At 40.4% G+C, this 16,134-nt stretch overlaps 1 protein-coding gene across 4 annotated transcripts in view; it reads right to left on the reverse strand.

The window, feature by feature from the left end:
* SLC6A12 (solute carrier family 6 member 12) overlaps positions 1–3,177 on the reverse strand; it is a 42,026-nt gene extending 38,849 nt beyond the window's left edge. For 2 of the 4 annotated variants that reach the window (XM_072654073.1, XM_072654071.1), the window contains exon 1: positions 82–1,354. The gene's annotated coding sequence lies outside the window, so the exon portion shown is untranslated. Of the gene's footprint in view, positions 1–81 lie in introns of all 4 variants that reach the window. The other 2 variants (XM_072654075.1, XM_072654074.1) reach the window with 2 other exon arrangements.
* Between the last annotated feature and the right edge of the window lie 12,957 nt (positions 3,178–16,134).

Below are 16,134 nucleotides of genomic sequence, written 5' to 3' on the forward strand. Positions count from 1 at the left end.
TAAGTCTCCTCTAGCTCAGAAGAATCCTTTCTGAAGGCAGCTTTCAGAGACTGTGACAACAGTCCCAGTCGTCCATCTCACCTCGGTTCAAACTCCAGGTTCCTGTGGTCAGCTCAGCCTTGGGCCATCAAGTCCTTGGGACAGGCTCTCAGGAAGCTGCTGGCTTGTAAGAAAGCCAAAAGAAAGGGGGCCAGGAAAGGAAACACCACTCCACCTTCACTCCTCCTACTTTCCCTCCCACCTCCTGAATCTCATCAGTTGTCCCAGGACTCCCAGACAGAGGGCCGCTGTGGGTGGGTGTGTATGTGTGTGCATGCACCCGTATGTCAGGAGGGAGGTATGGGAGTGGGGAGGTGGCTGACAGAGAAACACCACAAGCGAGAGGAGGGACTAGTCTGTGAACATGATTACAACATCCAACCCCAGGAAGTTGACTCCCCAGGGTCCAACCGACGCCCCCACCCTCAACCTCCCAGTCCCTCCATGAACACAGTCCTAAAGGTTTACCTTTTCACAGATGAATTGAAGGACTCCCTCTAAAGAAATCCTCTTGTCAGCAACGCCATTAATCTCCCCTCTCCTCTCAATCCTTCAAGTTCAAAAGACCAGCGATGGGGATGAGTGGAGAGGGTGAGGCATAGTCCTCTATACTAAAGGCAACGAAAGCTTGCTCACTGACTACCAGGTCAGGAGTGGTGGTCTGGCTGTTTTTGGCAAGGAACTGACTGGGAGGTGATCCAACCTTAGTTACTGGAGTTTTCCACAAAGCATCAGCCTTCCAGACAAACTTTCAGAGAAGCACACTGAACTAAGACTCACACGATTAGGCTTGGATTCTATCCTATCCTATCCTACCTCTTACAGCCAGGGTGAACATGGATCAGTTTCCTCCTCTACAAAATGGGAATAATAATATTTGTCCAATTGATATCACAGAGTACAGTGGAAAGGCAAGTGCTTTGTAAACTCTAAATACTGCATAAATCCTCATTTTTATTACTAGAATTGATTCCCAGAGTGAGTCCAGGGTGGTAAGGACAGCTCCATTGAGTGTCAGTTCCCCTAAAACTAGAGACAGTGCCTGGCCCTTACCAATAGGAATGACCTGATTGTTCCCTTCAGCCCTCATACAGATGGAACTTGTCTCCTAATGGTGAGCCTTACCTGGTAGGTGCTCACTAAAGATTCTTAGAAGAAATAAACTCCTCTGTTACATATAACTTTTTTTCTTATTTTTTTCTGTCCCCATATCTACCATGAAATTATTACTTTCTTGAGGACAGAATTCATATCATATCTTGTCATAGTACCTGAGTCTTGACCACAGTGGCTGCCCAGGTCATGTACTGACATGGCCAAAACCCACTGTGAGACAATGGTTCTAAAATAATATGGGCTGGCATGTAAACACATGTACAAACACGTTATCTAGATAGATAAAATTATAAATCTATAGCTGCAAGGCCCTTTAGAGTTTATTTAGTCCTACTCTTTCATTTTACAGACGAAGAAAAAGAAGATTAGACAGATCTTCCCATAGTCACAAAATTAGTAAGTGGGGGTATGAGGACATGAAGCCAAATTTCCTAATTTTAAGACTTAAAGTCAAATTTCCTAAATGTTAAGTTTGGCTCTTTCCATTACACCACTCTGCTTCTGAAACTGCCTGTATGGCCCAAAGAAACAGAGACAGAGGCAGAGGGGGAGGGGGAAGATGGGGGAAGACAGTACATTTCCTTTCTCATCTACTTCCTCTTCAACATGTGTTCTTCCCCATTCAGGATGAAGTGTGAGGTGAGTAAATCATGGTCTGTAACTTTCCACAAGGCCACTGCCCTACATGCCTTCTAAACCACAGTCAATATCTTCCTGCAAGGCTCTTCCACTGAAGATATCCCAAAAGATTATTGGATAGCAGAGACTGTTCATTTGATCATCAGCTACCCTCCAAGATGAGGGCTGGGAGCCTGACATTTTCCATTCAGTAAAGTTTATGCAGCATCCAACCACAGAAAAATGCCACTTTGATCACCTCTTTGTTCAGGATGCCCTTCAGCACAAAAGGCCACACTTGAAGACCTAGAAGGCCATATGTGGCCTCAAAGCCACAAGTTCCCCACCCTGTTAGACTCTTGGGAAAATGGATATACAGTCCATGCTGCTGACTTGCTGAGATCTCCTCAAGAAGGGAATCCTGGGCTTTACCTTCTTTTGAAAAATATCTACTGTGGTCAAGGTGCAGTGCTTGGGATCACAATTATAGGAATGAAACTACCCATGCTCTCAAGGACATCCTCCTGATGGAGATACAATAAATACATGTAAATAAATCCAAGGTAATTTGAGGAAGGAGGAAGCATTAACAGCTGGAAGTTTCAGGAAAGACTTTCAGGAAAAGGTGGTACATAAGCTAAGCCTTGAAAGAAGAGAAAGAAGTAGTGAGAGGCAGAAATGAGGAAGGAATGCATTCTAGGCATGGGAGGTCTGTGAAAATGCCCAGAGATGAGAAATGGAATGCAAAGTTTGTAAAACATCTAGAAAGGTAGTTTGGCCAGGATGTATCAAATGAACGTGAAATAAGTCCAGAAAGGTAGGTGGAGGCTAAATTGATTTTAAATGGCATGCTAAGAGTTGGCATTTTATTGAATTAGGTGATTATTGGAGAACTACTGAAGGATTTTAAACAGAGAATAGATATAATCTGAGTTGTGCCTTAGGAAGATTATTTTAGCAGCTATATGGATTGGATTGATTGGAGATTGGAAATTGGAGAAACTGGAAGTAGGGAGACACACTACAAGACTACTACAATAATCCAGTAGAGAGATGTGGACACCTGAACTAGAATGGTGGCCATGGAATTAGGAACAATAGGATGGATTTGATTGACATAGAACTAGAATCAACAAAACCTGGTAACTACTTAGATATTGAGTTAGGGCAGGGAGAGCATAACTCTGAGATTGCAAATTCAAGTCACTGGAAAGATAGTAATGTCTTCAAAAATAATACAAGTTTGAAGAAGAAAATAGGAAAGTTGGGACAACAGGAAGATGATAAGCTCCATTTTGTACATGCTGAGTTTAAGATATCCATGGTATAACCAGGTTGAGATCTCCAGGAGGCAGTTGGTGGTTTGAAACCAGAGCTCAGGAAGGAAATAAGGATTGTCTATAAAAGAGGTTCCCAAACCTATTTGACCTGCCACCCCCTTTTCAAAAAAAATTACTCAATTTGCCCCTGGAAATTTGCATCATTTCAAAAAATATAAAATATTATTTTAAAATGATGCAACCTAAATTTAATAATTTGCTGTAAATTCATGGGGTTTTCCTGTATTAAAATTTTGATGACATAATTGCATCACATAACTATTTAGTATCACATTATAAATAAGTCTTTACGGACACATATTCCTGACGATGCATGCTGGACTTCCTGACAATGAGCAACACACTCACCTGCCAATACTTGCTTGTTAAGACCTGTTGGGGGGCAGAGCCAAAATGACAGAGTAACAGCACAGACTTTCTAGAGCACTCCACCAAGCCCAGCCAAATACATGTAAAAAGTGGCTCTAAACAAATTCTGGAACTGCAGAGCCCACAGAATGATGGAGTGAAGCAAATCTCCAGCCAAAGACAGCCTAGAAGGTCATTGGGAAGTGTCTATCATGCTATGCTGGGAGTAGAGCACAGTCCACTGAGGACTGCGCATGCACAGAGGGGACTTGAGCAGGCCTTGAGGAGACTGAATCTCTCACACCTGTGGTGCTTTCCAGACTTCATGACCCCAAAACACTGACGATAAATTGGAAGGTCAGTGGGAAAAGCCTGTGGGACCAGTGCAGGAGAGTGGAGTGGTCTGACCCCAGCCCCAGGGTGGCAGAGGAGGAAGGGGGCAGAGGAAACTGTAGCAGCCATGGAAGCAGCAGGGGCAGCTGCAGCCACTGTTTCTGGAGCTCTAGGACCACAGATTATGGGGGGATCAAGCAGCTGACATTACACCCCTCATTCTCACTGGAAGCAGAGAATTACCTTGATAAAGAGCTCGAAAGTCAAGTAAATGACTGGGGAAATGAGCAAAAACCAGAAAAAGAATCAAGACTATAGAATCTTACTTTGGTGACAATGAAGACCAAAACATGCAAACAGAAGAATACAAAGTCAAAGCTTCTCCATCCAAAGCCTCCAAGAAAAATATGAATTGGTCTCAGGCCATGGAAGAGTTCAAAAAGAATTTTGAAAATCAAGTAAGAGAAGTAGAGCAAAATTTGCGAAGAGAAATGAGAGTGATTCAAGAAAATCATGAAAAATGAGTCAACTGCTTGCTAAAGGAGATCCAAAAAAGTGCTGAAGAAAATAAGACTTTAAAATATAGACTAACCCAAATGGCAAAAAAGATCTAAAAAGCCAATGAGGAGAAGAATTCCCTAAAAAGAAGAATTGGTCAGATGGAAAAGGAGCTCCTAAGGTTTACTGAAGAAAAGAATTCCTTAAAGATTAGAATGGAACAGAGGCTAATGACTTTATGAAAAATCAAGAAATTATGAAACCAAGCCAAAGAAATGAAAAAATAACAGACAATGTGAGATACTTCATTGGAAAAACAACTGACCTGGAAAACAGATACAGGAGAGACAATTTAAAAATTGTGGGACTACCTGAAAGCCATGATAAAAAAAAGCCTAGACATCATCTTTCATGAAATTATCAAGGAAAACTTCTCTGATATTCTAGAATCAGAGGGTAAAACAAATATTAAAAGAATCCACTGATCACCTCCTGAAAGAGATCCCAAAAGAAAAACTCCTAGGAATATTGTAGCCAAATTCCAGAGTTCTCAGGTCAAGGAGAAAATATTACAAACAGTCATAAAGAAACAATTTTAGTATTGTGGAAATATAAACAGGATAACAAAATATAAACAGGATAACATAAGACCTAGCAGTTTCTACATTAAGGGATCAAAGGACTTAGGATATGATATTCCAGAAGTCAAAGGAACTAGGATTAAAACCAAGAATTACTTACCCAGCAAAATTGAGTATAATGCTTCAGGGGAAAAAATGGTCATTCAATAAAATAAAGGACTTTTAAACATTCTTGTAGAAAAGACTAGAGCTGAATAGAAAATTTGACTTTCAAACACAAGAATCAAGAAAAGCATGAAAAGGTAAACAGGAAAGAGAAATCATAAGGGACCTACTAAAGTTGAACTGCTTACATTCCCACATGGAAAGTTAATATTTATAGCTCCTGAGACTTTTCTCAGCATTTGGGTAGTTGGAGGGATTATATACATATGAACTGAGGGCACAGGATGAGTTGAATAGGAAGCGATGATATCCAAAAAATAAAATTAAGGGGTGAGAGAGGAATATATTGGGAAGAGAAAGGGAGAAATGGAATGGGGAAAATTATCTCTCATAAAAGAGGCAAGAAAAAACTTTTTCAATGGAGAGGAAAAGGGGGGAGGTGAGAAGGAAAAAATGAAGCTTACTCTCATCACATTTGGCTTAAGGAGGGAATAACATGCTCACACAATTTGGTATGAAATCCTATCTTACACTACAGGAAAGTAGGAGAGAAGGAGATTAGTGGGGTGTGGGGAGATGTTAGAAGGGAGGGCAAATGGAAGGAGGGGTAATTAGAAGTAAATATGTTTGGGCAGGGATAAGGTCAAAAAAGAGAATAGAATAAATGGGGGACAGGATAGGTTGGAGGGAAATAGAGTTAGCCTTTTACAACATGACTTTTATGGAAGTCTTTTGCATGACAACACATGTATGACCTATACTGAATTACATGCCTTCTCAGTGGGGATGGGTGGGGAGGGAGGAAGAGAGAGAAGTTGGAACTCAAAGTTTTAAGAATGAATGTTGAGAATTGTTTTTACGTGCAACTGGGAAATAAGAAATGCAAGTGATGGGGTATAGAAATCTGTTACCCTACAAGAAAATAGAGGAGATAAGGAAAGGGAGGGGTGTGATAGAAGGGAGGGCAGATTGGAGGAGGGGGTAATCAGAATGTATGTTGTCTTGTGGTGGGGAGGGGAGAGATGGGGAGAAAATTTGAAACTCAAAATCTTATGGAAATGAATGTTGAAAATTAAAATTAATAAATAAAATTTTTAAAAAGATCTGTTGTTACACTTGACCACTGATCAGTTATAACTTGCATTTTGTGCATTTATTTGGAAAATAATATTATCACTATAACTTTAATTCTGTTACACAACAGATGACACATGTACAAATGGTTTTTCAAAAAGTTCCTCTCTTCTCTTCTTTCCTTATGCTTCTGCTGCCCCTTTATTTTTATTCAATGCCCCCAATTGTGCTCAAAGCTACTACTGCCCCCTCAGATGGGGGCAGGGATCCTGCAGCCTCAAGGCTCTAGGTTCTCAAGTGCAGCCCTTTGACTAAATCCCAACTTCACTGAACAAATCCCTTAATACAGACTTTCACAATTTGGCAGTAGCTAAGGTCAAAATTAAAATAGGCTGAATTTCTTCGGACCCACGAATATGTTTTTAGCAATTCACTTTTCAAGTAAACGCATAAGTAATGACTAAACTATTTTACAAATAAATAATATTTTAAAATGAGTGATTTCAATTAATATCAATTAATTACACTTATTGCTTAAGATATTTATCATGAAATGATATTAACATTTTAAAAATTACTTTGCTAAGTAGTACAAGTTTTAATACATTTTTCAGGTTTTGTTACTGTTTACATTCAATTAATGGGACTTATTACACTTCTTGTGAGTAATCGGTTTATTATCAGCTACTTTTCACTGTGCAGTCATGCAGGACAAATGTATATTCTCAAAAACATTTCTTTTGGGGGACGTAATCCAGAAACTGCAATCAGCAAACACTTCTTACTGGAGTCACCAATAAAAGACTTCCCAGCAGCAGCAATTTCTTTAGAAATCTGAAAACTAGCTTTAGTAGCCTCCTCATTTTCTGAGTTTACTTTCTTGGAAAACCATTGTTTCCTACTGAGATTTTTTAACAATTTAGATGCTTTAATTTGTTTTTCATTGGTATCCAATTTGCTTAAGTCAGGATGTTCTGATTTGAAATGGTGACGAAGATTGTATTCCTTCGGAACAGCTATTACTTCTTCTCAAACAAGGCACAATATTTTGTCTCTCATGTAAGTAAACACATATCTATTTGTCCACTCCAGATTAAACACTCTGTGTTCTGATTTGATCTTCCATTTCTTTTATCGCACATTTTACACAGTTACCCTAAAAACTTTAATGTTAGAACCAAAAAATCTCCACAGCAACTGCTCACATCCAAAGAAATACTGAACTGAACGCCTGACCTTGGAGCAAGCACCAGACACTCATGTAACTTGGAGGGCGGCCTTGCAAGGAGGGAGGAGAAGAAACCCTAGCGTTGTTGCGGCTCATCATATTATACCAGGTGTCAGCTGCATCGGCATGTGACTTCACTCACTTTGTCCCAGTTCAACACCTGTACAAAAACACAGTGAAAAGATAACTTTTGCTCCTCTCAGACTAGAGACAGACCGATAATGGTTGGGTTCTGTGAGTCACATGACAAACAGGAGAGACTACGCAGTGGCAACCCACTCGCCAAGTTACATGGTAGGAATAATAGTGACTAAAGGAAGGTAGGTTCAACAAGGCATAGACAAAGCACTTGTTACATCTTTGCTTTCTTTTTCAACTTCTACATTTTTTGTGGGCTATCTAAAATCCTTTGGGGGTGTATGTTATGCAGGCATGCCTTAATAAAAGGATTTGTTCTGTAACTTGAGGCTGCAGGTTCCCCACCCCTGCAGGCCTGAATTGTTCCAGTGCTCCCCCAGGAGGGCAATATCTCCTATTTTGGGAACTTATGGTCTATAATATAGATGTGGGAATCATCTTCTGAAAGATGATAATAAGCCTGGGGAAACTGATGAGATCACAAAGGGAGAGAGTGTAAAGATAAAAGAGGGGAGGCTCCAGGTCAAATAAGACAGTCACTCTTAGGGAATGGGAGCTTTAAAAGAAGTGGTCACATAGATAGGATGAAAAGTAGGAAAAAGCAGTGTCACAGAAACCAAGGCAAGTGAGAGTATCCAGGAGGAGGGAGTAGGGAATAAAGCCAAAATCTGCAGAGACATCAAGGAGTCTAAGGAATTAGAAAAATGCCATTAGATTCAGTAGGTAAGAAAATATTAGTAACTTTGGAGAAAGTAGATTCATTCAAGTGGTGGGGTCAGAAGCCAGAATGCAAGGAGTTGAAAAGTGGTGAAGAAGTAAGGGCCATGAGTTTAGATGAATTTTTCGGGAAATGTGGTTGTGAAAGGGAGGAGAAATAAAGGACAATAGGATGGCAGGGTCAAGTGAAGGGTTTTTGAATAAGAGAAACCTGAGTATTCCAAAGCCAGCTGAAAAGGAAAGATAGATAAGAAGAGATTAAACATGAGAGAATGAAGCTACAAGCACATTGAATCACAAGCTACCAGAGGAGATGGGAAAGGATAGAACAAAGGCTGAAGTAGAGGTTGGCCCTAACAGTGAGATATAGAGGGGCAGAAAGGGGTGGTAGTAGCATAAAGGACTCAAGAACAAGTGACAGGGGAATAAATAGTCATTTTGGGGGAAGCATGATTGGGGCTCAGTCAATGCAGAATAAAATGACTTCCCTGAAACAGCTGGGGGTTCAGTTGAGTAGAGAGAACATGAATTTGTAGTGACCCCAGTCATCCAAAGTTGTATAACTTCTCAGTTCATCATGTAAGGGTGTGAAGATAACAGATGGTGGGGGCTGCATAGTGATAGAACTTGACAAGATGAGTTTGGCGAGGGATTCAAGGATAGAGGATGGTGTATAGTTGAATCATTTAGCAATAAGGCCAAGGGAGAAAAACAATGTCAGGTTAAGGGTGACAGAATGAAAGAACAGGAAAGGATGGAGTCATAGAAGGTCATAGTGAGTATGAAGAATAGATTTAATAAGAATGAGGAAGAGAAAGAGATGAAAGGATAAGTTATTATCGATGAGAGGAATTTAAAAATACAGAGATCATGAAAGTGGCACAATTATGAGTGAGTGAAATCTAAGATATGATCATCTCTGTAAGTAGCTAACATGAAGTAAAAATATATAGTTCATGGGATTTGAAGAGACTGGTGAACTGGAAGCCTAAGATATTTGAATAAACATTAGTAGTGAAGTCCCTAAATATAAGGGGGACTTCAGACTTTGGAGCAGAGTAGACTGTGAAGTAGGTACTTGGATGTCTTGAGAAAGGAGGAAGAATGTCATAGTGGTCCATGGTGGTAGCAAGGAAGGATCACTACTAGGTTATAGAGACAGATGGTATGAAATTCAAAGGAAGAGAGAAGGCAGAGCTGTAGTGGCACCTGGAAGATCTGGAAGAGGCTGTGGAGAACAAAAAGGAGACTGATCTCTCTTCCTGTCCTAGGACAGGAGAACATTAGAGAAGGAGCAACCCACAATGGAAAAAGTGGAAAGATATAATATTTTTGATATCTTCTTTAGAGTCAGATTTCTGTGAGTCCTAGAAGACAAAAAAAGTATAAGATCGTACAATCAAAGAGCCAGAACTAGAAGGATCCAAGAGATTATCTAGCTCAATCCCTTAATTTTACAGATAAAGAAACTGAAACTTGGTAAGATAAAGTGATCTATACAATGCAGTAATTGTTAGTGGTAGAATTTTAACCTAGGTCCTCTGACTCCAGAGGTAGTGCCCTTTTGACTAAACTACTTCATTTCCCTTGATGAAGAGAGCTGGGATGAAACAGAATCTTTTAACATTAAAGCAATCCCCAAAGAGAAGAGAAGAGCAGAGAAGGGACAGAAGAGGGATGGGTAGAGATAAAAGGGTGGAGAGAGGCACTGTGACACAGTTGATAAAGGATCAGCCTTGGAATTGGGAAGATCTGGGTTTGAGAAACACATCTGTCACATTCTGCCTATGAGGTTATAGACAAATCACTTAACCATTCAGTGCCCCTGGACAACTTTCTAAAATTACAAGTTACAAAGGAGCTACTGCTTTACTTTGGTGGAAGGAGCTTCCACACTCCAGAGTTCTCCACACTGATGAAATCATAAGTTTGAACTCAAAACAAAATAAGAAACTAATTCACAAAGAATTAAGGAAATAGGATGTGAGAAATTATCAGATGTGGGATGGGGAAATAACTGGCCCCACCCTCTAGGCTCCCATGGTGATTGAGTTGCATAATGGTGTAAGAATAGTGGCATCAACTTCCATAGCTTTTCACTCTAAGCTCCAAGAAGGGTAGAGGCAGAAAGTTGTTTGGGCTTGGCACTGGAATCAGTGAATACCTAGATAGATACCCTGAGTTGGACTGAACTCAAACTCTGCAACAGTACCACATAGGCTCATCCCAAAATGACAAGGAATGAGGAAAACTCAGAATATAACTTAGACATAGGATATGTATTTAACTCCAAGTATTTGATAATTCTGAGTTCCCAGTGCTGCAGTATTCACTTCTCTTTTCTGGAGGAAAACTACCTTGTTTGAGCTTACAAAATGAGCCCAGAAAACTGATAGAACATTTGACTTTCCCAAAGAAGGCACACCAAATGGTCTTTCTGTCTTGCTCTGATGTCATGGCCTTATTTTGATAACATTAGTCTAATGTCTTTCCAGCTTAAAACCTACCTCATGGTCTAGCTACATATCTATATCACATAGCCCCTCAAAGTATGGTCAGTTCAACCTCAGAATCTCTGATGAAGCCAATCTAGCACCGATCCAATATTGTATTTGGATGAGGTGGAAAGCTACTGGGGATGAGCAAAGAATTAAATTAAAATAGCACCTTGGACAGTTCCACAATCCTTAGTTGGAAGCATTTAACAAGGGTTGGGGAAAAGAGTCAGAATAAAAATGTTAGCCAGCTAGGTCACCCTGTATCAAGAAGAGCCCAGGAACTCATAGAAAGTCCTCTTGCCTATCCTTCTGCTACCAGAGGAACTTCAACTGGCAAAAACCATATTTAGAAGACTTAGGGATTGTGATGATGATGATGAAGATGGTGGTGATGATGATGATGATGATGATGATGATGACGACTAGCATTTATTTAGCAACTACTATGTGCTAGGAACTATGCCAAACACTTCACATTTATTATCTTATTGATCCTAAGACAATCCTAGGAGGTAGGTGATATTATCATCCCTATTTTACTGTTGAGGAAATTGGAGCAAAGAGATGGTAAATGACTTGCCCAGGGTCACACAGCTAACAAGTATCTGAGGTTATATTTGTACTCAGGTATTTCTGGCTCCAGGCACAGTGCTCTATCTACTGTGCCACCTAGCTGCAGCTCTGTAGTATAACACAAATAAACATATTTAGGAAGCAAATTGCCATTTCCAAATCATGTGACAGTGACAGGGTAGCATAGCAAATGGCATCAATTCTCTCCTATATGTGGAAAGAAGAGAAAGATCAAAACTTGGGTCCTGTAGATTCTATCTCTACAATATCTCTCACAATTATCTTTTCTTCTAAACGAGAAGTGTTGAACACAAGTCTAACAGTAACACCGCTGCCTGCGATACTCCGATACTGCCTGAGAGTGTGGCCCAACAGTTTCAAATGTAATTAGGAAATATTTTACAAAATAAATAAAATTATAATAGAACATAAATAATGTTACTATATAGGGAAAGCCAGGTGGTGCAGTGAACAGAAGTCTGGGTCTGGAGTCAGGAAGATCTGAGTTCAAATTCCAATTACTTCAGATACCTACTAGCTCTGTGCCCTGGACAAGTCATGTACCCCTTATTTGCCTCAGTTCTTTATCTATAAAATGGGGATACACTGGAGAAGAAATGGTAAACCAGTCCAGTATTTTTGCCAAGAAAACTGCATGAACAAAATTCATGGGGTCACATAGAATCTGATGACTAAACAGCAACATTTATATGTAGTTTTGTAAGTCAATTATGCAGCCCACAGTTGTATAGGTAGATCCTTAGGCAGGATTTAGTGCCCTTTCTATTTGAGTTTGAAACCACTGCTCTAAACCACTGCCATCACCTTAAATCATTACTTGAACTATTTTAAAAGTCTTCTAATTCATCTTCTAGGCACCATTATCTCTTCCTTTCAGATACAACTTTTATGCTGTAGCTCAAGTTAATCTTCTTAATCTGACTACTCTATAAAATCTTCAGGGACTTCCCATTGACTATACCTGACCTTGACATTCAAGGTCTTCCACAATCCAGCTTCAACTTCTATCTCTCATTTTTTATCACTCCTTTCTATACTCCTCGTGTCAGCCAACACTCACTCCTGTACCTTCCTCTCCCTTCTCTGTGCTCATGACATCTCACTTACCTGGAAGAGATTTCTTCCCCTGACTAGTCTTTATCCATTGAAATTGCTTTATTTTTTGAAGCTCTAACTCAGGTGTCATTTCCTGTAATACTTCTCAGGTTTCTCTGTATCTCCAGCATTTTGCCTTGTACATGCATAGATGTTCAATAATTTTTGTTCAGTTGGACCGGATAGAATCTGCAACAAAGGGCATTTTTATTGCAGATTCAAGGTCATATCCAAATCCAAGGCCATTCCTAGGCTTGGGACTTTCAGTTTTCCACCCAGGCACTTCCTTGTTCCATACTTTGGTATATACTCTGTCTCCCATAGAAAACACCCAGAGAGAACCTTAGGCTGGATTCTAAGAGACAGGGATTGGAGGTCCTCATCTTCTCAGGAGTCTTTCCTTCAGACAGCATGTTTCTTGGGATAATAGAGATCCCTCAGTTTGTGACCAGGGTCCTTTGATCTCTTTTCTAATTATTGTAGCTGTGAACTGGATAAGGTGTCCTTGGGACTGGTTAAGGGGCAGAAGGTTGTTGGTGCTCTCCAGGAAGAAAGTGACTCCTATCAGCAGAGCTTAAGAGGGAAGATTTGGTAAACTAAGTCTTCAAATTCTTTTAAAGGATTTTTTTCAACTAAGGGCTGACTGGTTCTCTATAAGTAATAGGTAAACTTTATGGCTACTCTACCTTGTAAAAATTGAAAGAAATAAATACCATACTTTCTTGCCCAAGGGTCCAGGGTGAATTGATGACTAGGGCTGGGGAACCATTACACAGTAGGTAATCAGTCCGTGGAATAACATCAAGGACCTTGCCGAGCTCTTCTAAGTTTTGTCCCATTCCAGATAACTAAAGACTGAATGATGAGGGTAGGATTGTTGCTGCTTATCCTTTGTTCTCAAAGAGGGCCAATGACATCACAAGGGCGATAGCTTGACTTGCAAATGAATTGCATTTAAGTGAAGCAAAGCTGTACAAAATCATCAGCCTCACTCTTCCCTCCAAGTTCATCCAAGTTCAGTGGCAAGACATGGGTCAGGATGAGTGGAGATGGTCACCTGAATGTGGGACCAGAAGAGTGAGAAGGGAGGTAGAGTCTGGAAATACACAAGACTAATGTGGTGGATCAAAGAAAATGGACTTAGAAGAAAGTGAAATACTGAGCATAAATGCCAGTTGCTTGACTTAAGGATATTATGCTCAGCTCCTTCCTAGTCCTCAGTGGTCACCTCCTGATCATGTCCAAAAATAGAGAAAGCCACAGAGCTCTGGAAAAATGAGTTTCCCTCTCTAGTCATCAGGGATCTGGCTCTTACCCATGAGCCTGAAGGCCAAGGGGAAAATATGGTCTGATTTCAATGATACTCAGACCATCATCAACATGAAAAGACTATGCCACTCCTAAAAGGAATACTACAAAGTCACTGCATCCTCACCTGTTCTCAGTGATACACATTGCTTGAGAAACACAAGTGATGAGGGCATAAGAGATAAGGGCTGTAGGAGTGAGGGAGAAAAGTCTGTGGTTATATCTGGTTTTGTATATATGTATATGTCTGGGTTTTAGCAGTCATGCTTAGGTAAAAATTTGTTGGGCCTCATAGAGTTTAGAAGCATATGTTTGGAATTGCTAATGTATGCTCACTTGTGTCCTTCTAGACTATAGGTTCCATATTTCTTTATATTATGTTTCTTTCCCAGTAACTATCACAGTGCTTTGAATAGATACCAAATAAATGTTTCTTGAACATGCTTGGAAACAAGAAACAAGCATGAACCTGCACATGTGCATGAGCTAGTAGGTTCTGCAGACCCAGAGACCAAAGCAGGAAACTACCACATGTTCAATTGAGTAACGTCTATGCCACGATAACTCTTAATTGTTCACATTTCTATAGCGCTTTATTGTTAGGGTAAGTGAGTCCTCTAGGCTGGAAGCCTGGGAAGTCATCCTCTACTTATAGGTGTGGGTATCTGGGTATATGTGGCACCTCTGTGGGAATCCACTTGTCTTTTCTCTCCATTCAGCTACCATTTGCCTCAGGGGTTTCCCTGTCTGCCTTTTCTCTGGAACTTTTATTCTCTGATTCGGTGTGATCCTTAGACAAAGCAAGCCTTAGACAAATGCCCTGTCTTTTGTGTCTCCTTCTACACAGGACTATGGGAATCCAGTTTCCGGGAGGAAGAAGATAGGGCAGGAAATTCCCCCAAGCATTCCTTCCACGTCCCTACAATGGCCTAAAGACCTCACCCAAACTCAGGTAGCAATGTCAGGAGGAACCAAACCCAGACACACAGGTATCAGCAAGTATCTGAGGCAGGCTTTGAAATCAAATCTCTTGACTCTAGGTCTAGTAGCGTGTCTGTTAAGCCAATAGACCAAGGTTGTGTTTATTAATCTCCAAGTCACCTTGCCCCACCCTTAGTAGTCTCAATCCCCAAAGCACTAAACTTGAGGGTTTTGGAAGGCCTTTGATATAGTTTGGTACTATACAAAAAAATAAACAAATGTATATCTATTTTACAGTCAAGCTGTGGGGCATTTGTGTGTATGTGTCATCAGATTGCAGTACTAGCCTCAATCTCTAGGGCTCAAGGAAAACACTACAATACATGTGTTCTCAGTCATCAACACACATGGCCTTGGAATACGCAGGCACAACCAAACACATATGACCTTGGTCAAATCAATTAACCTCTGTTTGTCTAGGAGGCAGCTAGATGGCTCAGTTGATAGAGAACTGGGCTTAGAATCAGGAAGACCTGAGTTTAAATCTGGCCTCAGATATTTACTAGCTGTGTGACCCTGGGCAAGTCACTTAACCCTGTTTGCCTTAATCCATTGGAGAAGGAATTGGAAAGTTGCTCCAGTATTTTTGCCAAAAAAAATGTTCATGGGCCATATTGTCCCATGGGGTCACAAAGAGTCAGACATGACTGAACTCATGTTGTCAAATGCCTTCAATGAGGATGAGCCTGACATCAAGGTGGGCTACCACACTCAGGGTAAATTCTTCAACTTGCAAAGGCTACAAGCCAAGACCAAAGTGGAGGGAGAGTTGGTACATGGTTTTTTGTTTACAGGTGATTTTGTACCCAATGCAGCCTCTGAAGTTGGGATGCAACAAAGTATGGATTAATTCTCTGTTGTTTGTGTTTGTTTTGACTTAACAATTAACAACAAGAAAACACAGGTGCTCCATCAGTCACCCCTACACCATCCATACATGGAATGTATGGTTACAGCCATACATTCATACATCCATACATTGGTTACAGTCAATGGGGAAGTTTTGAATAGTGTAGCTATGCTTAGTTACCTTGGCAGTATACTTTCCAGGCATATACACACTGATATATACGTTGCCAGAGCTAATTCAGTGTTTGGGAGGCTTCAAAGAAAAGTGTAGGAAAGAAAAGGTATTTGACTATCAAACTGAAGGTCTACAGAGCTGTTGTGCTAAACCTCACTATTGTATGCCTGTGAAACTTGGATAGTATATAAGGGCCATGCCAGGAAACTGAATTTCTTCCATTTGAATTGTCATAGAAAGATTCTGAAGATCACCTGACAGGATAGGATACCAGACACTGAGGTTCTTTCTCAAACTAAATTGCCAAGCATTCCAATTCTACTGCGGAGTGCAACTCCAATGGGCTGGCCACATTGTTCAAATGCCAAACATACACTTGCCAGAAAGACTATTTTATGGAAAACTGACACAGGACAAGCACTCGCATGGTGGTCAGATA

Source organism: Notamacropus eugenii, chromosome 3 (assembly GCF_028372415.1).
Source record: "Notamacropus eugenii isolate mMacEug1 chromosome 3, mMacEug1.pri_v2, whole genome shotgun sequence".
NCBI classification, from domain to species: domain Eukaryota; kingdom Metazoa; phylum Chordata; class Mammalia; order Diprotodontia; family Macropodidae; genus Notamacropus; species Notamacropus eugenii.